This window comes from Mesocricetus auratus, unplaced genomic scaffold (assembly GCF_017639785.1).
Source record: "Mesocricetus auratus isolate SY011 unplaced genomic scaffold, BCM_Maur_2.0 Super-Scaffold_6730, whole genome shotgun sequence".
In the NCBI taxonomy this organism is placed as follows: Eukaryota; Metazoa; Chordata; class Mammalia; order Rodentia; family Cricetidae; genus Mesocricetus; species Mesocricetus auratus.
Genome location: NW_024429184.1, coordinates 79,688,202 through 79,712,041, shown reverse-complemented (window position 1 = coordinate 79,712,041; position 23,840 = coordinate 79,688,202). Strand labels below are relative to the sequence as shown.

The following is a 23,840-nucleotide window of genomic DNA, read 5'->3' as shown; positions in this document are numbered from 1 at the left end:
TATTCATTGTATTGCCTTGGCTCTTTTGTCAAAGCAGTTCATTTAAGGGCCCACTTCTAAGCTCTTGATCCGTTCCACTGATCTATCTGTCATGGTCTCATCAATATCACACCATCTTAACTTTATCAATATCATACTAGCTTTATAGCAAGTCCTAAAGTTGGGTAGTTTCAGTTCTCCAATAACTTTATTTTCTTCTTCAGCACTGAGTTGATTATTTTGGATCTCTATGTATGAACTTTATAGACTTATTTATTTCTGTGAAAGTGAGTTGAAAGACGGTCTCAGTCTGTAGCCCACATTGGCCCTAAGCTGACAACAATTTTCTTGCTTTAGTCCCGCAGTGTCGGGATTACACGTATGACCCATTATACATATGACCCATCACTCCCAGCCATTATTTACTTAACTTTCTTTGCTAGCTCAGGGCTTCATGAATGCTAGGAAGCCTCTATCACTAGAATCAGTCTTTTCTTCCTTCCTTCTGTCCTTCTCTCCTTCCATCCTTCCTTCCTCTTTTCCTTTCTTCCATTCTTCCCTCCCTCCCTTCCTTTCTTCCGTCCTTCCTTCCTTTCTGTATGTCTTATATTCCTGCTTCTAGTGTCTGTCTGGCTAGCTGTCTGTCTGGCTGTCTGGCTGGCTGGCAGCTGCCTGGCTTCTGGCCCCAGGCATCTCCCTCACTCTCTACTCCTTCTCTCTTGAGCCTAGATTTCTCCTCCTACTTATTCTCTCTACCTGCTAGTCCCACCTATCTCCCTCCTGCCTACCTAATGGCCTTTCAGCTTTTTATAAGACCAATCAGGTACCCTAGGCAAGCAAGGCCAAACAAATGCAACACATCTTTTCATAATTAAACACATGCAACACAAACAAATGTAACACACATTTACATTGTTAACAAAGGCAGCAGAAAGAAATGTAACTCACCTTCACATGAGTAATTAATATTCTACAGCATAAACAAAGGTAATACGTCATTGACTAGTTGAAATACTATTCCACAACAATGTTCTGCCATGTGGCTTGGTTACCTGTCCTCTATACCAAATGTCCAACTTCTTCAGTGTCTTCTGGTATCTCCGCGTACCTAGATTCATCTCCCTGAGTTCCTCTCTTTTCCTGAAAGTCCTGGTTATTCTCTCCCACCTGACTATTGGCCATTTAGCTCTTTATTAAACCAATCAGAAGGTGTCTTAGGCAGAGACACATTTTACAGTGTAAACAAATATTCTGCAACATTTCCTCCTTTGTCTAAATAAAAAGGAAAGGTTTCAACATGAACATAGTAAAACTTTATACAATAAAAACAATTATCAAGTAAGAATTACATTCACAATATCCAGTCCATTCATATTTGACATATTTGGAAATATACTCTATTATCTAGTCCATATTGATGAATCCAAAGTTTTATATCTAAACCACTTTCTATCATAACTTTTATTGCCAACCTAAAAGTATATTTTTTAGACTTTAAATCATTTTTAGATAAACAATTTAAGCCTTTATGTCTCTCAAACTTTATAAACTTTACATCTTTTTGTAAGTTTCTTTTTTGAATTTGGTAACAAGAATACAGTAAGGCTATCTAGTCTTCAACCCCATTAGAGACCCAAGAAGAATAAAATATTACCTGAATGAACATGAAGTGCAGTGCAAACAACTTCCAAAACTATAGAAATGACAGAGACAGCTAGATGCCTGATCAGTCACCCAAGGTTTCTCTGTAACACTGGGGTATCTATCTTTGACCTACATTTCTGTGAGGAAGGAATTTTGAAGGACTGTCCTACCTTGTTTTGGCAAAATTTAGCAGCTGCTTTCTTTTGTGTCCTGTTTGTCCAATTTGAGCAGAATACTGTCAGCAGTCGAGGCAAGGGCAGTATTTTTGCCTCATGGCTAACTTTGTCACAAATGAAAGCAAACTCCATATGGAGGTTCTTTGATGCCCAACATCCTTTTTTTGAAGTAGATTGATGCTATCAGAAACAGATATATCTTACTGTCATGAAAAGCCTTGTCATTAAAATATCTTCAGTGTCATACTCAGTAGGTTTCTGAAGTGTTTGAAGACCATCTATCTAAAATATTTCTGTTTGACCTTGAAAACATACCTACGTGAGTACAAGTTTGATTGTTATAGATGACTAACTACTTACCTACTTTTTAAATTATCCTAAACAGTTTGTGATAATACCCTTTAAGGACCAGAACTTTACTTTTTAAAATGAGTTTCATAAATACAATACCTTAAACAAGAGTGGAAACATATATACAGTATGTTAAAACAAAACCTTAAATTTGTATCAATACATAAATATTCACACCAATCTAAAATATTTAAGATTAGTGGCTGCTCTTTTAGTTTAAAGTAGATTTAATAATCTACCCTTTAATCTTACCATTCCTATACCCCCTTTTTAGAAAAAGATCCCTTAATATAATCTCCTTTGCTTAGTTCCCTCCCTGACCATGACCAATAACAACTTTCAACCACCCCCCATCCAAAATCCACCAAATGGCCAAAAGCCAACCAACACCACCTCTTGGAAATGTGGGTGACATGTTCTTTAGACTATTTCCTGTTGTCTGGGGGTGACAGAATCTTTAGGGGACCCTGAGAAAATTGAGATAATGGTCAAGTCCTAGGAGAGCTAGCTGTATCACTTGTTGTCTAGTCTCTGTGAAATGGGAAAGTGCAAGGATTATCTGAAGTTCTGGTGAGAGTAGACTGAACCATCTCAGATAGCAGCTTTGAAATTGTTCTGGATGCAGATGAGAGGCTGGACCACCTGAGCTACTTGTATTCATTGGTATCTGGTCCTTTTGTTCTGAAAACACACAAACTTTTAAAGGTAACAAGCATATCTGTATTAATACAAGTATGGAATATGCAGTGTGTACAAATCAACTAAAGATGACTTTCTGTTTTTTGTTGAGCAGATAAAAGGTATCTGTTAACTTTATAAGTGCATTTGAACTTCATAACCAAACTGTCAGGAAGACTCTGTAGCTAACAAGATTTATCATGTCTCACCCAGTCTCAGAACTATCCCCATGTTGAGGGACACATAATCTGTTTTTTAGTTTTTTAAATTTTTACTTTATTTAATTTTTGGTTTCTTCCTTCACAATTGTAGTCAAGATTTTCAGGAGGTCTCCTCAAATCAAATATGATCTTTATTAATTTTCAGGAAATCCATAGCTTTTTGTTTCCTGTGGAAACAAAGGCATAACCTCTTCCCCAAGACACCTTATTTCCTTTCTTCCATTCTGAAGTTAAGACATTCTTAAAATATATAGATTGGTTTAATTTAACAGTTTTTTCTACATACAATATATGTTAGCAGCTTTTGCCCTTTGCTTATCAGCATTCAAAAAATTTAAAGTCAACAAAGCAACATACAGGATCCAGATGTCCTATGTATGTCCCATCCTCCCATGGCTTAATTATTTTTATATTGCTTTGCTCTTTCTTTAAACACTTTATTATTTTTAAACTATGTATTATGGCTGTCTATAACTTTTTCCCTTCAGCACTTAAGCACATTGTAACCTGTTCAGAGGTTTTCTTGCCTGAACCTGACTTTACTAAGCACCTGCAGCATTTTCTGACCACATGAGCCAAAGTTTAAACTGCTGGGTGGCAGCTAGCCCTCCAATGCATGGCTCTGATGACTGGCTCTGCCTGCTAGGTTCCCTGAGAGCCTAGCCCCATACAGTGTTTATTGCCCAGCTCTGGGAAGTAGCTGAGCCTGTTTTCTGGAGTCTCCACAAGCAGCAGCTGCTGTTGTGAATACTTACTTGCAGAGAGGCCCAGACAGCTACTGCAATGGCACCCGCTGGTGTGACTTCTCTCTTCTATGTCCCCGTAGTCATGCCACATGTCAGAGTGCCAAATGTAGTAGTACTTTCTTGTTCAGGACCACCAGCCCACAAAATAACAACATGGAGGCTTATTATTAATTATGAAAGCTTGGCCTTAGCTTAGGCTTTCCCCCGAACTAGCTCTTATAACTTAATTAACCTGTTTTTATTTTTTTTAATTCTGTCACATGGCTCAGTTACCTCCCCTCTGTGCTGTATGTCCAGCTTCTTCAGTGTCTCCTGGCATCTCCACAGTCTAGACTCACCCCTCCTCTGAAGTCCCATCGATCCTTTCCTGCCTAGCTATTGGCAATTTAGCTCTTTATTAAACCAATGAGGTGTCTTAAGCAGAGATATGTCTTTACGGTGTAAACAAATATCCCACAACAGTTTACAATTTAATAGCTTTTTAGTGAATTCACAAAATTAGACAACTGACATTAATCTAATTCCAGAACATTTGAGGCATCCCCAAATATACCCCATTCTTGTTTGAAACCATTTCCTATTTTCCTCTCCTTCTAACCTTGACAGTCATTTAATTTACTTTTTGTCTCTATGGGTTTGCCTATTCTGGATAGTCCATATAAACAGGATTGTGTAGCATATGGCCTTTTGTGATTGGCTTTTTCATCTTGTGTAATGTTCTAGGTACATCCATGTTGTAGTATGTTCCAAATTTTACTTTTATGGCTACACAATTTCCATTGTATGAATATTTTTCAATTTTATTTATTACTTTTTGGCTATTTTTAGTATTGTTGCGTTAAGTATATTACAAGTTTATAAATAGGTATATAATCACTTGGGGCTGTATCTATCTACCTAGAAGTTCAGTCACTGACTCATGTGGTGACTCTATATTTAACCCAGGGCTTCATGCATGCTAGACTTAGCAGTGTACTACTGGGTAACCATCACACTATATTTGACAGTGACCACAGCATTTTGCAGTCCCATCAGCAGTGTATGAGGGCTCCAATTTCTCTACTTCGTCTACTTTTGCTATTTGCTGACTTGTAGATTCTAGGTATCTTAATAGGTGCATGGGGACAGCTCGCCGTGGCTTTAGTTTCCATTTTTTTGGTTTCAAGTGATACTAAGCATCTTCCCATGTATTTACTGGCTTTTTTTTAAAGAAATGTCTATTCAAATTCTTTCCCATGTTGAAAAGTTGGAGTGTCTTTGTGATTTCCTATCCTCTAGCCTGTTTCCTCCCTTGCCTCCTTTCCTTCCTTTAAAAAAGTATCTATTCATTCAGTGTGCATGTGTGTATGTGTGCATGCATGTGTTGCATGCGCAGAATGTGGAAGCCAGAGGAAGACATTGGGTACCCTGCTTTATTCTCCACCTTATTCCCTGGAGAGAGGTTCTTTCAATGAACCTGAAGCTTGTCGTTTGGGCTTTTGGCCATACTGGCAGCCAGCAAGCCCTCGCAGTCCTCCTGCCTTTGCCCTCCCCACCGTGCCGGGGTTATGGGCACTTACATGCCCATTCCTGGCTTTTTACAAAGGTGCTGGGCATCTGAACTGAGATCCTCATGCTTACAGAGCATGTGCTCTATTCACTAGACCATCTCCCCAGCCATCTTCCATTTATTTATTTATTTATTTATTTATTTATTTATTTATTTATGGTTTTTATGAGACAGGGTTTCTCTGTATTGTTTTGGAGGCTATCGGTCCAACCCAGCCTCAAACTCACAGATATCCGCCTGCCTCTGCCTCCCGAGTGCTGGGATTAAAGGCATGCGCCACCACCGCCCGGCTCTTCCCTTTATTTTTATAGCATCTTTCTTGTGTATCTCAGACTGGCCTGATCTCCTACCTCTGCCTCCCAAGTTCAAGGCTTATGGGTGGGAGCCGCCAGGCTGGCTGCCTCTCACCTTCTTGATAATACCCATTTAAACAAACATTTTAAAATTTGAAGAGGTTTACTATGCTCCTGGAGACACGTTTTTGATTTTTAAAATAAATGTTATGGTGAGTTTTCAGCAACATTGTATTTTGGTTAGTTCAGCTGCTTTCAACTAGTCAACTGGCAGAATCCACATGCTACTTTTGTCCTTTCTGACATTGACGTTGGGACCTGGTGGCTTGGTTTGCAGATAACTTGCTGTCTGGTCAGAAAGCAAAAAATTCTGATGCTCCAGAGACTGAATGCCTCTGAGGCCTCTTTTCACTTGCTCATTCTCAGTTCCAGCCAGAGGGCGGAGCAACAGGGGGCTGGAGCATCCACTACCACCTGTGCATCAGAGGACACTAAGCCATCGCCATTGGCTAGGCCTCTTCCTTCTGGCTCCACAACATCCCTCTCTCTAGAAAGACATCCAGGGGGGTGTTTTAAATGTTTCCTTATGGGCAACAGCTGCTGTTTTTGTAGGCTGTCATCTATTTGATTGTTACTTTTCCGACTTTATTTTTAAACAGTTGAAAGTGGAGCGCTGCAACACTGCTCACAGGACAGATGGAGAGCAGAGTCAAACAGACTACAGAGCCACCCTAACGGAAGACACAGGGGTGGGAGAGGAAAGCCAGACTGCCAGGTTGCTAAAGGCAGACAAATATCAATAAATCACAAATTAAACGGGGGGGAGGGGGGGAGGAGGAACAAATGAGGAAGCGGCACAGGAAGTGATCCTTTTTGCGATTTCCAAGTCTTAAACTGAGCTGGGTGAGCTAAGGTTGACAAGGTTTCCAGAGCGGGCTAGGGAGCCAGGATTCGGCCTGTCAGAAGTGCTGACCAAGCCCTTCTGGGGCAGCTGACACATTCCACCTGTGGTGGGCGGAGATGTCGGGAGCTTGCAAGTTAAATGAACTATAAAGTCACAGCTCTCTTATTTGATGAGGCCCCATCCAGGCCAGGAACAGCAGAGATGTTTCTCTGCCCCTACCTGTTGGGGAATAAGAAGTTAAGGTAACTGAGTTTGTACATGTCATATTTTTAAAAGGAAGTCCAAACTGGATGCAAAGCAAGGACAGGCAGCTGTGGTCCCCCGTGCCCATCCGTGCCTCCCTGTGGAGGCAGCTTAGCATCGTGGCCCAGGGGAACCACTCTCGCTTCTTTGTCATCTCAAAGTGGAGTAGGCACTGGTGAAGATGCTGTAGTATTTGGGGAGCCACTCTTTGGGTAGTAGCCTTATGATTAGAATTCTGCCCTGTTCCCCTGAGACTCCTGAGCACAAGGCAAGCCATGGAGGCCAGCTGTCTACCCTCATTAAAATCTGCTTGGTGATCTTTGTCCCTAATTGTGACCCTGTCTCTCCTCATGATACCCTCCAACATATATACCTTTTTGATAAAAGCACCCAAAGCATGCTGAATTTGTACCTAGATACACATTCTCAGAATCAAACCATTACCGTGTTCTAAATTGATCTTGCCATTCCAGACAGTCCCTTCTCTATAGTGACTAACCTGACTTTGTTACATGACAATGACTGCGATTTTGAACACAGTCTAAGTGGGGTCCCATCATGTTCATCTGTTTTTTATTTCCCTGACAATACACTCCTATCCACACTGTAGACAATAACATGCCTCACTTTCATTATTATAATATCTTTTGTCTGTGGCCATGGCACGCTTTTTTACCAGTTCCATTTTGATGGACATTTGGATTGCATCTCATTTGAGACTATTTTGCTGAAAGTTTCTGTGAAGACATTTACTGATGATTTTCTTATGTGTGTACATAAATATCTTTCCCCGCTGCTTCATACCCAGGTGTGGATTTGATGGGTTGTACATGGTACAAGTCTCTATAGCTTCTATAAGTGATGCCACATACTCTTTGAAGTAGGTGTGTTGATTGACACTCCTCCTGGGAGTCAGAGTCCCAGATGCTGCACGTCCTTAGCAGTCCTGATACTTTATTTTGCTTTTCTGGCCAGAGTGTGATATGTCACTGTGGCCCTGCTGCTTTTCATCCGCACAGTTGTGTGTTTCTGGGGCACTTTGTTACCCTCTTTTGTGAAATGCCTATTCAAACATTCCCTGCTTTTAAATCAATGGCTGTTTGTCGTCTCTTGGTCCGTCCCGATGAGTTCTTTGCTGTCGACCTTTTCTCACTGCATGGATTTTTTTCTAATGTTGTCTTTTAATGAATAGACATTCTTAATTTAAATGAGGTCCAATTTATCTGTCTTTTCACTGATAGCTAATGCTTTTTTCTGTGCTGCTAAGGGACTTTCTCTTCCATTCAAGGTCTTGGCTATATTCTCCAAGGTTTCTCTTACAGCTTTATTATCTTGTTTAGGCTTATATTCCCTCTCAAATTAATTTTCCTTTAGCATAAAGTAGAGGTAAATGTTTAATGTAGATACCCAACTGGCTCAGCATTGTTCACTGCACACCCATTCTTTCCCACTGGAGTGGAGTGGAGCCCTCATTCTAAGTCACCTTAAATGTGTCTATTTCTGTGTCCTCTTCCATATCACTCTGCCCATTCTTCAACTTTATGCAGTCATCTGGTCATGTCGGTTTTTTTCTTTGTCACCACCTTAGGTAGTCTATGTCCTCCAAATTTTCATGTAGTTTTAGAATCACTTGTCAGACTCTCCACATATGCACACATACATGCACACATATGCCCCACACACACGTACAGACATGCACACACATGCACGTGCACCCTGACATAAATCTGGTATTTTGATGAGTATTGCACTAAATCTAGAGATCAAATTAGAGGAAATAGACATATTATCACTATTTCCAGTCTGTAAAATTATAATCCCATCATTAATTTAGTCTTTGATTCATCACAGTGTTGTTTGTATTTCTCAGTGAAGGGTGTGCCCATGTTTCATTGGATTTACTCCCTGGGTATTTACTGAGAGAATGTTATAAAAAAGAAAGGGGCATTTTTCCCTGTTTTATCTTCCACATGTTTGTCACTACTCACATTAGTTATTATCCTTGTTGCTGTGACAAAGCCTCGACAAAAGCAATGTAAGGAAGGAGAGATTTGCTTTGGCTGAATGAGGTGGCATTAAAGCTCGTCACAGTGGGGAAGGCATGGCAGCTGGAATGTGTCAGCACGTGGTGGTCAGAACTTGTAGTGGCAGCGTGTCACATGGCACCAGTCAAGAGGCAGGGAACTCATCTGGAATCAGAGGTGAGCTATCCTTCAAGGACTGCACTTGGAAGCCTCTCTCAGCTAGGCTCCATGTTCCAAAGTCCCCATTCACAACCTCCCCAAATAGCATCATCAGCTGGGGACCACGTGTTCAAACTCATGAGCCTCGGGATGTGGGAAGGAATGGGGTAAAAGCATCCTGGGCATAGACAGAGGTGCCAGACAGGTGTCTGATCTTTCTAAATATTTCAGAGGGCTTGACAGTCCTCTGTGGTCTGCTGAAGGGTCATAGTTAGGTGTAGTAAGGGCAGAGCCTGGCAACATAAAAGACCAAGCAAGCATAGATTTGGCAGACTTGGGGCAGTCTGCAGGTTCCTGCAAATGTAACATATGGTTTGCCTTATCCTTGAACTTCCTCCTCTGTCTTGAGATGTAGGTGTCAGGCCCATGGAACTCCAGCTCATCGTATACCCTTGATCTTCTGGGGCCACGGCTGCAGATGAGAGTGCTAACGCAGGAACCAGGTTCTGTTTTGAGTTCTTAGTCTCATTGATAAGAGAATTTAGAAACAGGAACCAACAGAAACTTGAGAACAATTTTATTAGAGTTTGGAAGAAAAGCAACAGGCCAGGAAACCTGCACATTCCAGCATCCCTCAGGAAGAGGATGCCATGGCATTACAGCCCATCATAGCAGGGAAAGCAAGGCAGCTGGAATGTGTCAGAAAAGGGACTGGAGGTCAGGAAAACAGTGAGGAAGCCCAGAGTCTCAGAGAAAGCCTCTCTGTATCCAAAAGAAGAGATAAAGAAAAGGAAGTGGAAGGATGTGTCTAGATCTGGGCCTCAGATCTGAGTTCAGAGGGTTCTGATTCTATGGCAAAGCATTGCACCAGGGACAAGGGCTTAGAAATAGAAATGGAACCATTTTATTAAGAAAGGAAAAGTGAGGCACCCCCACGGTGGAAGTGGGTTTCTCAGACAGGGGAAAGCCCTGAGAAGCAAGGACCGCATTCCTTAGATGTAGAGGTCATTTGCACACCACTGGCCCTTCTCAAGTTTCTACAGCCTGGATTTTCCTGCCGCTTGCTCCATTCGTTAGTGGCCCAGGTGAGGAGGCACTCCAGTCTTCTCTGCCAACTGGCTTCCGTCACCCTTTCATCTCGATGATTCAGTCTCTGCTGTCTATTCTGCTGCCACAAGAGGGTATCCAGCAAGTCGTTTTCCATGCTGATCGGGCACTGCCAGTGTCAGCAGTGCTGCCCTTCTGTCCCTTTCTAAGGCCTGTGTTTGGCAGGAGCAGGGTGGGAAGGAAGCAGCCATTCACAAAGGGAAAATGTCCTCCACCACTGAGGGCCTGATGGAGGGTCTCACTGGCTCCGGCGCAGCCAGTCTCATCTAACACTCCCTATCCAGTTCCCTTCTCTGCCCAAGCCAGGCAGTGTCTCCTGCTTTGCCTCTCTCATCTGGAATGTCCCGACTGGTCTCTCTGCCCCTGTGAACACTTCTGGGTCTCAGCAGCCCACACTGCTGCACAGGTGGTCACCTAGACTCGGTGCTGCCTACAAAGTTTCCCTCTGCCCCACTTCCCATTCCTGGGCACTTACAGAGGGGTCCAATGCCCTAGTAAGGTAAGGAAGTGCCTAGCTCAGCTCCCCTCTGACCTGCTGTGTGTGCATCCCTGTGAACTTCTTCCAGGAAGAGTGGAAGAGGTGCTGATGTGCTTTCACAGAAAGGGCAAGACCTGGGCTTAGAGAACCACTTCTCATTTATGCTGTGGTGGGTGGTGTGTCTGCAGGCGTCATAGTAAATTACTGCCTTTCCGTGTGTCTAGAATGTCTCACAACAACCTTTTTTAAAAGGAAGAGGTGCTTTAGGGCCACCCGTGATGCGGGCAGGGAAGCCTGAGGAAAGGGAAGCCACCTGGGGGGCCTGTAAAAGGAGGGCAGGATCCTAGCAAAGAGACGGAAGGAGGTGTGTGGACATCTGAACCTGAGTCCCTGGGACTCCAGAAAAGAGCAGGCTTTCCCGGGACATCAACCAAACATGGCATACTCTGATACTGTAAGACTGGACAGATACTGTGAAATCACGGCTGGATGGGGTCTCATTTTCTTTATGGGGAAATGGTAGTAGCAGGCCACTGATCAGCCAGCCTCAAGGACTGAATGGTGTACTCAGGTGTATGGGGTCAGATGTCCCATCTATGTCCTGCTTGGGGAGGCACCTGGGCCGGTGTCATTTAGATTTACCTTCCCCATCTTGCTTGGGTGTGGTTGCACACATAACAGCACACATGGTTCTCCCCATGGCTAATTATGGGGTTTCTTGCACGGGAGCATGAAAGTGACCAGGCAAGGGATGTGACTCACTTTGACGTCTTCACAAGAGCTTCTTGCCAGCTGTTGTCAACCTGATCACTCTGAGGATTTCTTAAGAGACACTGCAGGTCCAGGGTGGCTCTCTTTGCTGTGGATGAGTCCCTGATGAGAGAACTTGGTTATGGTGGTAGGAAAACGCATCAGAGAGAAGAGTGCCTGAGGGTTGGTGATGCCAGGGAGTCATGCTGGAAGACCATGCTCATAGAAGGTGGTGTGAGTCCTGGGGAAAGGAGAGCTGTGGACTTCAAATGGGAACTACGTCAAGTACTGGATGGCCAGTCACAAATGAGCAGCATGGCACGTGACAAACCCTACGCGTCAAGAGGGCCCTAGATTAGATGGGTACTAGGACAGCATTTGGGCCTTTATGAGCAAAAGGAGATTGAGAGAGTAGCAGAGAGTATATACCGTGGAAAATGTGGCTCTTGTAGCCACCTTCTTTGTGGTGGTTGGGGTGGCAGCACCAGAAACTGGTGTTTAGAGGTTTGTGGAGAATTCCCTGGTAAAAGTAGCTGAAGCAATGCAACACTTAGTCAGGACTGAGGAAAGGATGATAACTCTAGATTGGATGACCCCAGAAAAATCCTAAAGGAGCTGTCTAATTCTGGAGGGATTTTACAGCCCTTGGGGCAGCTTCTGTAGGAACAGTTGCTTATGCAACCATTTTTAATGCTAGAGAAAATATAAGTTTTACAAGGAAGGAAACATTTTTACATAATTCACCCACTAGCAGTACCTGCCTGGGTTTACTGCCTTGAACATTGGTGGTTGATTAAATGAAAAACATGGAAAGATACAGAGACCAGGACTATTTGATGGAGGAGGATAGGGATAAAATGGAGAGTCTAAGAGGAGACTAAGAAATAGAACTGTGGTGATATATTATTTATGATTTGTTAAATCTTGACTGAGGCTTCAGAAAGCAAAGTCAGCCACAAGCCATAAAAGACAGGCACATACCTTTAATCCCAGGACTCAGGATTAAGAGGCAGTCAGATCTCTGTTAGTTCAAGGCCCCCAGTGACTACAAGAAATACCTCCAGTCCTAAAGAGAAACAGCTCACACAAAGATGATCTCAGCGCTTGGGATCAAACGCCTTTAATCCAAGGACTCAGGAGAGGTATATAAGATCATAACAGGGTCTCAGAGTTAACATTCATTCTCCAGTCACAGTGAAATGGGAAGACATTGAAGTCTCAAAATTCTCTCCAGTCACACTGAGGAGAGCATAGCAGTCTGAGGTTTGATGGAGACAGGATTAGTCTTTTCAACCTCAGCTAGAAGTAAGACCTAGTTGTCAACTGCTTTGCTTTCCTGATCTCCAGTTTCTTGATCTCCAATATCTGTCTCTGGGTCATTTATTTTTTGTGTTGCATAGAACCTACCATGTTGAGACCTGTACCATGTCTCCACTATGGTTTAAACCCCTTCAGTGGCAATTTGTTTTGTTCAAGCTACTGGTCTGTGATATTTTATTATAGCACCCCTAGCTGACTAATACGCTATGTTGTGTAAAATAGTCCAGCCAAGAGCACAAGAAATAGCTAAAACAGTTCAGAGAGATCACCTCTGGGAATTGGGGTCCAGTGTGGGTAGAGCTAGAGTAAAGGCTACATATTTTCCTTATCAAGCATTTATTGCTTTTTTATCTTTCAAAGCATCCATATATGTTTGGATTTTAAAAGTTAAGTAGTTACAAATGGGGTGTGGGGAGGCATTTTATTGAGTTAATTAGGGGAGAAATGCGAAGGCTAAGTGATGAAGTCTTCCATTCCCTTTTCCTGTGGCCTTTTCAGGGCTGTCCTCTGGGCTTCTTCTGATAACGAAAAGGCTGTCACAGCTCCAGGCCTTGCAGGCCCCTTCCACATTATCAGTGATGGCTTCCTCCCCAAAAGCCCCCAGAAAATATGTCTTCGAATCTCACGATAAAAAGGAAATGAGCCGATTGGTTAAAGTTAGCCATGACCTACCCCAGAAACACATCGGCTACAAGGGCACACAGCAAAGTACCTAAGAAGGAAATTACGAAATCTTACCGAGAGGAAAGCAGTAGGAATGGTAGGCAGCTTAAAACAGCATGTCCCCTGTGGACATATCCCAGTGAGCACTTCCCTCACCCAACACTGGCTGGCTAGCTGGCAGCTGGGGGTACTGTGTGACCCATGAGGTAAGGAAGGTTACTCATATGAAGAAAATGACTCTGATGGGGGCGGAGGGACTGAGGAGGTATGGTATCCCACAATATGAGGGATTAGAGAAATTAAAACCCCAGGGGAGCCCACAGCAACGTCTTAGGAGAAGTGTGTGGACATCTGGATGGTAAGACTGAAGAAAGACTTCCTCCCAGCTCCTTACTGAACATACCTGGAATGACATGAGTGGAGAATCCTCTGGGGGAGATGCCCACTGGTTTGAGGGAGGGCTCCATTGAGCTGTCATTTGTCACTGAAGCTGTGTTGTTCATTGAAAACACCCTTGCGGATGGCTTCCTGGGAATGGGTCTTCAGTGTAACAGGGCTGGGCAGAGTGCACACAGAGAAAGGGGTACCCTCTCAGCAAGCAGAGGTGAGGCTGGGAGGAGGATTACCCGGGTACAAGGAGGCCCTGGAGAATTAACCTTCATTTCTGGCAATGAACCACTTTGCCAGATCTACCAGCATCCCCCAGTCCCCGTGACTGATACCTCCAGCTGGAGGAGCGTTCAGATCAGGCAGGCAGTTATCCAAAAACTTCCCCATGTCTGCTCCCAGCAGCTGAGCCCAGTGCCTCCCTGGAACAGCTGGCTTAGTGCCCAAACCTGTTTGTGCCAGTGAAACTTGCTATTGTAATTATGCAATTTAATTAAATAGTATACAAATCACTTAAATACTGCTGCAAAAGAAAAGGAAAGTTGCTTCTGTGGAAACTGAATTGAAGCTTTGAAAAGAATGGAAAACAACCTGGTAATTTAACTATATATAGATATGTATATATTGTATACATATTGTTGAGTTAGACAGAGGTAAAATAATAAAAGCTTGGGGGAAATGTTAAAAAAAATCTTAGGAGACTTTTTTTAGTTTAGTTGCTGTTTTTCATGTGACTGGTTCTCATTTAGCCCAGACTGACCTCAAGCTTTCTATGTAGCTAAGGGTGACTTTGAACTTCTGATCTTCATTTACCTACTGAGTTCTGGGATTACAGATATGAGCTGCCATACTAAGTTTACTGGATGCTGAGACTTGAATCCCCGTCCTTGTACAATGTTAGGCAACTGAGAGTCACTCCAGCATACTCTCAGGTAACTTTGTAAGAATATTTCATTCTTCATTTCACTAGAAAATAGAATACTGAGACCAGAAACTGTAGGCAATATCGATATTGTGTCGGGGGGGGGGGGGCAAGAAGTTTATAAGAGGCATCACCAACTTGGAGAGCTCACTTATTAGCTATGCAGTGTCCTACTTGGGCTAGGTATTAAGAGCCTTCAGTGACCCACCAGCTGTACCAGCCAGTCACTGGTTTTGACTCTGGGAAGTCGTCTTTTACCCATTGGGTTCAGACTGGGATGAATAAGCCTCCTCCGAACCATGCATGCTTAGCTGGGTAGGTTCCTTGGTACTGGCTGTGTTGGAAGCAGAGACAAGGAAGCAGGAAGCAGAAGATGGCTTCAGCCTAGGCCAGTTCCTCTGCCTCCAGGTTTCTTTGGGCCCAAAAGCCAGCCCCACCCACATCATCCTTCCCCCGACGGTAGCAACGGTGCAGTGGTGACTTCATAGATGCCCAGCTCTCTCTGCTTAGAGTTGAAGCCTGTTTCCTCAGCACACTCATGCCCTCTGCTCCTGAGACCTGGTGACCCATGGTCTTTCTTAACTGTGTCTCTTTCCACCTCTGCAGCTCTACTTGCAAACTCACTTTGGATCCTTCCCACCCTTCCAGACTGCACTCTGCAGTCTGTCTGCTACCTCAGGTACGCAGGGTCAGGAAGCATTCCAGAGACCAGTGACAAATGCTAGTCCTTTTCCTCTTGATCTGTGGTAGAAATGGCCACACGTGTTCAGAAACTCATGCTTACAAGACAAGGAGTGCTCATGGAGTATTCTAGAAATGTGTGCAGGAGCGCTCCCTGTAGCAGGTAGCATTAGGGAGTGCCTTTGGAGTATGCCAGGGCAGGAAGTGTTTCTTCTGGGCCAGTGACAGCATTGGTGACCTCCTCACGATAGTTCCCACTGACACATCATCTCATGTGTGGAAAACAGAGTGACTCATCCAGGAAGAGCCCTTAAGCTTTCCCAAGCCCCAGAGTTGGGTGGTACTGGTGGGGACTACAGGCATGATTGGTATAGCTACATCCCCTTTTACCTGCTACCCTAGGTGGCCTTCAATCAATGCCCCTTAGAACTCTGAGAAGTGACCTACCCTGTGTATATGTGATTCCCCTTCTGAAACTACACTGCATGTTGGGTAGGATCCAGTTCTGAGGAGACAGGTGAGGTAGGCACTTCAAAGCAGCCATCTCCCAGCAGCACTTCAGGACCTAAGCAGCACTGCCTTGTCTACACCTGCCTGTGCCCCAGGCCAGCCTTCACTATGACGGATCCTAAAGTGCAGGGTTCAGGGAACACGGCTTACTCTTCCACCTTTAAGGAATTTTTTTTCCTCTGAGAGAAAGAACAATTGGTTCTCACACTGGTCACCAATGGAAATAGAACTTTCTGGAAAGTAGGTTGAGCTGGAGGAACTCAGGCCCTGGGGAAAAAAGACAAAGATAAAAAGGGCAGAGAGCTCACCAGAGCCAGAGCAGCTTTGTACCCACATCTCCCCATCTTGTGCTGTGTGCGCTCGGAGTAGACCCCACCCCAGCCCGATGCCTGCCTCAGCAGCCCCTCAGACCTCAAAACCCGGTGGGACTAGGGCCACCACCAGGGGACCCCACAGTCGTGGTCATGAGCAGCATTCCCTGGAGAACTGAACTTAGGCACAAAGAGCCTGTTAGGCTGCTTGAGTCATCAGAACTCCTCACGCCTCACCCCACAGGGCGATATGGAGTTGGCGTGGCCTGGGAGACACTAGTATTGCTACACTTTACTTCTTTGTATCAGAAGAACAAACACTTACTCTTTTTCAAACTCAAACTGCCATTCAGTGTGATAACACTAGCTATTCCCTGCTTGCTGGAGGGATATGGAGTGTAGAAAAATCTAAATGTCTTTTCCCCTTTCTCTCAGCAACCCCAGGCCATATCTGCTGGGACTCAGATTTACCCAGCCCAGGAACACACCTCTCTGAGGCCAGAAAAACTGCTGTGTGGCGTGACTGAGCAGAAAGCAGGGTGGGGTAGCCTGACCAGGGATCGTAAATCACACCTGTGTCCTTAGACAGGCTGCCCACCCCTGGCCTCCACTCCCACACCCAGGCCCCACTGTTTGTCTAGCGCTGGGCCTAGCCGGCCTTTTCTTGGGCCTGTTTAAGATTCTAGGCCAAGGTCATTGAGATTCAGATTTCTAAGGAGCCATCATCACCCCAAAGCAAGGACAGAAGGAGGATTCTGTTTGCCAGAAAGGGCCATGCCCAGCCCCTCTCCACCACAAACCTCCCTCATTGACTCAGAAGGAACCAAACTAGTCTCATGCCAGATGGATTACGAGGAATGGCTTAGGCCCCAGCTGTCCCTCTATAGTCACTTCTTATCTAAGGCTCCATTTACAGAAAATTTGAGGTGAAGCCCAGGGGCCACCCATAGGCTTCCTTCTCCCCACTTCTCCCCCAACTCCCCAGAGTATTAACACTGTGCACTGACCCATTCAGATGTGTGAGCAGATGCCAAAGCTTTCACTCCGCCATCCACTGGGCTCAGAGCTCCCAGCAGAGTCCTTCTTGGTATGTTATGTTCTATGGATTTTTCTGTATGTCCAAATATGAACACACAGAAAAGGTCTTGCTGTCCTTGAAAATCTCTGTGCCCCATGTGTTCCTCCCTCCACCAGTCCCTAGTAACCATGGACCTTTGGGTTTGCTCCCTTTCCCAGAATGCAGCACAGTTGCCTTCTTGTTAGGTTAGCTCCTGTATGTATCTCATCTTCCTCCTCGTCTTCTCACAGCTGATCGTTTCTCATCAGCAAGTATGAGTCTGCTGTCTGAACTGTCCACCTGTCTATTCTTCCGCTTACTGAGGGACATGTAGGTGTCTTCAGTCTAAAGAAGCTTCTTAAACATCAGCACTCAGGTCTTCATGTGGACACAAATTTCCAGCTCATGTGGTAGGCACCTGATCTTGGGATTGCTGATCTCACCTTTGTAGGACGGTGTGGATAATGAAAGTCGAATGCACAGAGAGGTTATGTCACTTACCCAAGGTCACACAGGTAACAATTGGCAGTTGTCTAAATCACAAGACTCACAGCTTCTGGAGCTGCAGGCCCTTGGACAGGGACAGTCCTCTGAGAGAACTGTGGCCTCTGCCACTCTACTTGTTCCTAGATGATGTGTGTCTGTGTTACATGCACTTCCACCATCAAGGTGCGCTTGGCCTTGCTGCCTGACTGCTGTTGTCCTCACAGGAGAGGAAATCAGCAGGGCATGGCTTGCATTTGAACTCACCACCCAAGTCTACCTGTGAGCTCTGGTCTGGTCTTCTGTGTGGCTTGGAGCATTTATCTTCTCTGTGCTGAGGAGCTTTTAGGAGCTGAGTGGGGATTTTCAGGACTCCCCTGAACATGGATTTCTCTCCTCTAGAAGAATCCAATGGCTACCCCAAAAATAATACCAACTTTGTGTTGCTTGCCGATGTCCGTGTTCTGTACTGGTTATCCCTCAGCCTCCACACAGTCTTCCCAGGACAGACTAAAGAGATAAAGGGCAGTGGCCCAGGCTGTGCCTTCAGGGGGCTCTGCTCCATGCCCAGGCCTGGGCAGACACATCTTGTTTCTTTTGGAAAGGGTCAATGAGACAGGGGATGCGGCAGGAATCTGTGCTAGCTCTTTATCTGGAAGGTTCTACACAAGGCTTAGAACTTAGCTCCCTCCCTGTCTGGAAGCCTCCTGAGAGGAGTGTGGCTAGAACCTGCCTTCTCATAGCTGCATCCCTAGCAGGAAGCAGACCTTGGACTCAGTGGACAGCCTGAAGCTTTCCCAGAAGGTACATAGGACCAGAATAAACCACAAAGCATCCTCCAAATGTTAGCTAAGAGAAACTGTTAACAGTGGTGCTGATGCCACTATTCATCTAGTTTTAATTTACATTCGTCTTACCACTTGAAAGCCACAAGTGTTCCAGAAGTAGGAACCTGTGTGTTTGTGACAGACACAGGCTTCCCGCCTTCCCTTGTCTGTCTGTCCCAAGACAGAGGGAAGCGATTCAATGACCAGGAAACAGAGTCATGAGAGAAAACCGCGATCATCAGCCCTGTCTGTCTCTCCCAGGAATGGCAGACTGGAGCCAGAGCTCTCTGCTCTGTGAACAGCACTTCCATTTACCCTGGCCTGTCTGGGAGAGCTGGGAGCATCTGTCCTGCCGCAGCCAGCCTTGACAGACAGGGCCGCTGGTCACAGAGCCAAGGGCTGGAGAGACGGAGCCTAGACGATGCCCTTTGGCCTGTTTCCAGCCATTCCTGGAGATTCAGGAAAACAAGTCATTAGTCTGGAGGACTTTAATGACCAAATGAGAGCCAGGAAAAGCTAGGTCATAAGTTTGAAAGCTCCAGGGTCAATGTCCGGGAAGACAGCAAAGTGACTGCAAACCTTGTCTTGTCAAAGGGGAACATGGCTGGCACCTTGTCCCCAGATAGTGGTATCTAACACTAGATGGGGTGAAATGTGCTACCTTGGAAGGTTACTAGCAGCCTCCTTCAGTCTCATCTCCAACCATAATTTTATTATCTGTTTGAGTTGGAACGACCTTCCTGATCATGCCCATTTATTGACAGGGAGACAGAGGAAATGTGTTCAGAGCAGCAGTTGGGCTCCTCTCATCTCTCCTTAGAATCTTCTTTCCTTCCTCTTCTTTCTCGTAACACTCTGTTTTAATACTTAAAGCACATTCCAAGAAAAAAATCTAGGACACTGAAAAAAAATTACCTATGCTGTTTATTCATTCTTGTTCGGAGAATCCATTAGCTATAATGACCCTTCCAAATTAATCAGACCTGTAAATACTCAACTGCAGGCTGCCTGCAGAGAGGCACCTTCCAGCAACTGGCAGCAGCTGCTAGTGGGTTCTACCTAAAGTCCTGAATTACAGGGCTCTGCAGACATTACCTGAAAAGGAGGCAGAGGAGCCTGGCAGCTCTTGGAATGGGATGCGTGGTCCTGAGGCCGGCACAGGTCCTTGCCCTTCGTCCAGGGCTTCACCGGGAGGGGCACCACTCAGACTAGAATGCAAAGTAAGACTAATCCGGTCAGTGCAGGCTACCGCATTAAGAGCAGCACTGGAGGGGTCTGAATCTGGAAGACTCCTGAGGGGTGTAGGATTTGATGTGAGCACAGAAGAGTGGGCTGAGGCACAGAGGACAGGCAAAGGGAAGTGCTCTGGAGCCCACGTGACTGGAGGGAGCAGGTGGGAGACAGGTGATGCTGCTGTTCGTAGAGCAGTGGTCCTCAACCTTCCTAATGCTGTGACCCTTTAACTTAGTTCCTCATGCTATGGTGGCCCCTCAACACCCTTTAACACAGACCCTTATGTTGTGGTGACCACAACCATCTAACTATTTTCATTGTTACTCCATAGCTGCATTTTTGCTACTGTTATGAACAATAATGTAAATATCTGTGTTTTCCTGTGGTCTTAGGTGACTCCAGTGTAAGGTTCGTTTGACTCTCAAAGGGTGGAAACCCACAGGTTGAGAACCACTGCCCCAGGGAAAGCAACTGTTTTATGCAGATGTGAAAAACCCTGCCTTGCAGCAGGGAGGGTCTGTGTGCAGCCTCGTGAAATAGGCCCATGCTTGTCAGCTGCCCTGAGCAGTATGACTTTTAGTCCTGGTGACAACTACCCTGTTCAAGCTTGAGAGTGACATGAGTCATTCTGACTTCCAAGATGAAGATCAACTCAAGCCTTGAGGAACTCCTTTAGCCTTGCACCAGTATTAGAAATGAATTTTTCAAAATTGAAACTATACATACAAACATGCATACATAATGTTTTAGCCACTTTTCAGGGTACAGTTCCATGGCATTTAAGTTTGTCACATTGCTGTGTAGTCATCCCCACCAGTCATTTCAGAACTCTCTCCTCTTCCCCACCTGGGACTCTGTGCTCATAAGATCCTGCCCAGCCATTCCTGCTACCCACCCTGCACCCCCCACACCGTACTTTCTATCTCTACAACTTTAACTACTCTGGACTTGTCAGGTAAGGGGAATGGTCTATCTGTGACTGACTTTGAGGTTTCCCACAGTGTAGATGTACCAGAATTTCTTTCTTTTTGAGGGGTGAGTGGTATTTCCTCATATGACTGTACCTACCACATTTTATTATTCATCCAGTGAATGTGTTACAGACTTGGGTTGCCTCTATCTTTGGCTATTGGGAATGAGTCTGTTATGAACATGGCTGCAAAGATGTGAGTGCCTTGTCACGTCAGGCATTCAAACAGTCAACCCGAGCTGCTGCTGTGACTCCAAGGGGCCATAACTTCTCATCCTGAAATACATCAGTTGTGTAGCATTTGTCTCCTTCTCTGCTTTGCCAGGTTCTTCCTCTGCCTTCTAAAATGTATGTGAACATATCAGGGTATAGTCCCAGCACCTCAGAGGCAGGGGCAGGAAGTGCATCTATGAGTTTGAGGCCAGCCTGACCTGCATGGTGAGTTCCAGGCTAAACAGGGCTACAGAGTGAGACTATCTCAAAAGAAAGAAAGAGAAAGAAAAAATGTATATAGTGATGTTTGGAAAATCCAAGGAGATTCAGTTTCAAGCTGCTTTTCCACTGAGTCTTCCCTCCCCTGTTTCCCCCAAAATTGAGGTACAAGTCGTCAGAACCAGAGGGCACCCTGTCTTGAGACATCCCTACTTCCTCGCATTAATTGCCCAAACTTACATTACAACGCATTACAGCAGTGACATGCTCAGGCAGAAGGCAAGAGAATTCACAGTTCAGGTTAGTATTGTCATTAACTCAAGTCTTTGGTGTCAACTCCCTCCCACAGCGGAGCGTCCCTGCGTGGCCTCGCAGTCAACCTCCCCGATGCATTTTCTGGCCTTTGTTGGTTTGTGTCAGCTCTTGAACATTATTTAAATGTAGTTTGGGGTCCATGAATGCAATTACCATTGTGTTATTATTCAGAGGCAGATTGTTAAGATGCAGGCAGCTGTACAAGGAGATGCCCTGTGCTGTGAGGTCCAATTTAGGAGGGCCTTCTGAGCCCGTGCGCACCGTTGCTAGGCAACCTCATGCTACAGAAGTGGAGGCCTCCCTGGCTCCGGAGTGGGAAGAAGCCCAGTGCCTTCAGGGAATTGGAGGCAGTGGTCAATCGGAGACTGGCAGGGCGCCGGGAGCGGGAGGAGGCAGCGTGGGCAGAGCCTACAGGCCTGCAGGGGTGGGGGCGCCCACCCAACAGAACATGGTGTTCCCAGGGAGGGGAGGGGAGTGCGGCAGGAAGGAATGTGCGTGCAGAGAAGGTGTGGAGCCCGAGGCCAGTCAGGAAAGCTTGAAGGATACCCAGAGCAGATGCTAATGCGCTTCTCCCTGCCTGTCCCTCTCTTTGCAGGAAATGAACGGATCTGCAGAAAAACTGGTGGCCTGAAATTGAAGCCTAAGGAGTCGGTGCTTGTGAGTATGAATTTTGCTTTTTGAGTTCTGTGGTTATAACGATGTTTCTGGGAATTGGGCAGTTTCCCTACAAAGAGCAGGAACTGTGTGACCTGGGTGGAACTGGCTTTGGATTCTGGGCTTCTGGAAGGTCCCTCTCACTGGGCAGGGCTAGTCCCAAGTACATACAGCCATCAAGTTGAAGAAGGTTGCCCTGAACCCTGTTCTGCCCTCTAAGCAGAGAACAGCCCTGGGGTTTTTCCAGACAGAACTCATTGGCTGTGGATCTGTGAGTGGGCAGTGCGAGGTTACCCTGAGATACGGAGAGGTTGTATCTGACCTGTTCTAAGTTTGCTGTTAGGTTGTCCCTGTTGGAACAATTCTCTCACACACCACGGAACAGTGTGCTCAACCAGAGCAGAGAGCCAAACTAATCCTGTCAACAGCGTGGGAAGAGGTAGATGAGACAAAGAACCTTCTGGAAGGGCACATGGACCAGCTCTGGCTCCCATGGCACAGAAGGAGCCACCAGTGAAGGGTGGTGGTCAGAGAGAACACTCTAGGGATGGACAGACTCGATCTGGGCTGAAGGGGAAGGAGGGAGAGCAGAGAAGAGGCCTCGCCACTGGGGAACACACTGAGGTCTTTGTGAAGGGCAGCCCAGGCGTGGTGGGTCTGATGGGTGGAGGAGAGGTTGGTCAGGCCCGGAAAAGTGCTGAGAGCCCAGAATGGCTCCACGAAGGGTCCAGATGCGAAGAACCAGCATGCAATAAAGTATCCCTCACTTGTGGAAATAAAAGTAGATTTCTCCCAGTTTGTCTGCTATTCCATCATGTGCGGACAACTGAGAATTTTTTTTCACCAAACTTGAGACTGACCTTGAGATCAGCACATATACACACTGAATAGACACAGGAAATCCATGTTTAAGATCTTCCCTAGGCCCCAGAACACGTCCCTCAAACACACACAGAGCCATCTGTAGACAACAGCAGCTAAGGGCCACTATTACCCACAAAGCCAGCACTGGGGACACAGTAAGCTTTAAGTGAACTGTCACCAAGGTCATGCTTGATTTCCTGGAAAGCCACTGGCAGGCTGAGAGACAACTGAAATCTATGTATTTAACAATGCAAGCTAGCAGAAGGGGCTGGCTATTTTGAAATACCAATACCAATAAAAGTGGTATTTACAGAGTGTTAACTGTTTATTCGCATTTGGCAGTCTTGCCTCCTGAGAGTGTCACAGAGGTTCCAGGTATTCCTGCTGTAAAACTTGAGAAACTGAGGTTTAGGCTGGCTAAAACTCTGCTCAGGTCCACTGAGCTGGAATGTGGTGCTTCTAAAATGTGCGCTCTAACCTTCTGCTGCGGGAGACTGAATCTCTCCGATTAAGAAGCAGGTCCTGCTTGGGCTGCCTGCACCCCCATTGGAGAAGTAGAGTAATGATGATCATATGGTTCCCCAAGTCCTATTGTCTGGATTCTCTTCCTTCTAAAACAGTGCATTGTGTCCCTGGCTTTCATAGGCAATACATCAGCCCAGTGGTCTCTGACAAGGACAGTGTCTACTCTGCTGTCCCCAAAGCAGATGGCCATGCGCACATTAACACTAGGGGCTATTCTGTCAACACGAGAGGGCTTCATATGCAGTTTTTGGCAAACAACCTGTTGAAGTTTCCTGGGAGCAGAGCCTGAGATGGTATAAGGTACAGGTGAAACATTTTTAGAGAGTACTTGCCAGGGAGACAGGGTAGCAAGTATGGGAGCCCGGTCCCCAGCAAGGATCTATG

General features: G+C 45.6%; 1 long non-coding RNA gene across 1 annotated transcript in view; it reads left to right on the top strand.

The window, feature by feature from the left end:
- LOC121138815 overlaps nucleotides 1-23,252 on the top strand; it is a 224,649-nt gene extending 201,397 nt beyond the window's left edge. Inside the window, exons 3-4 of the long non-coding RNA XR_005875672.1 lie at nucleotides 22,009-22,070; nucleotides 22,411-23,252. This is a non-coding gene — a long non-coding RNA (uncharacterized LOC121138815). The remainder of the gene's footprint in view (nucleotides 1-22,008; nucleotides 22,071-22,410) is intronic.
- Nucleotides 23,253-23,840: the final 588 nt, after the last annotated feature.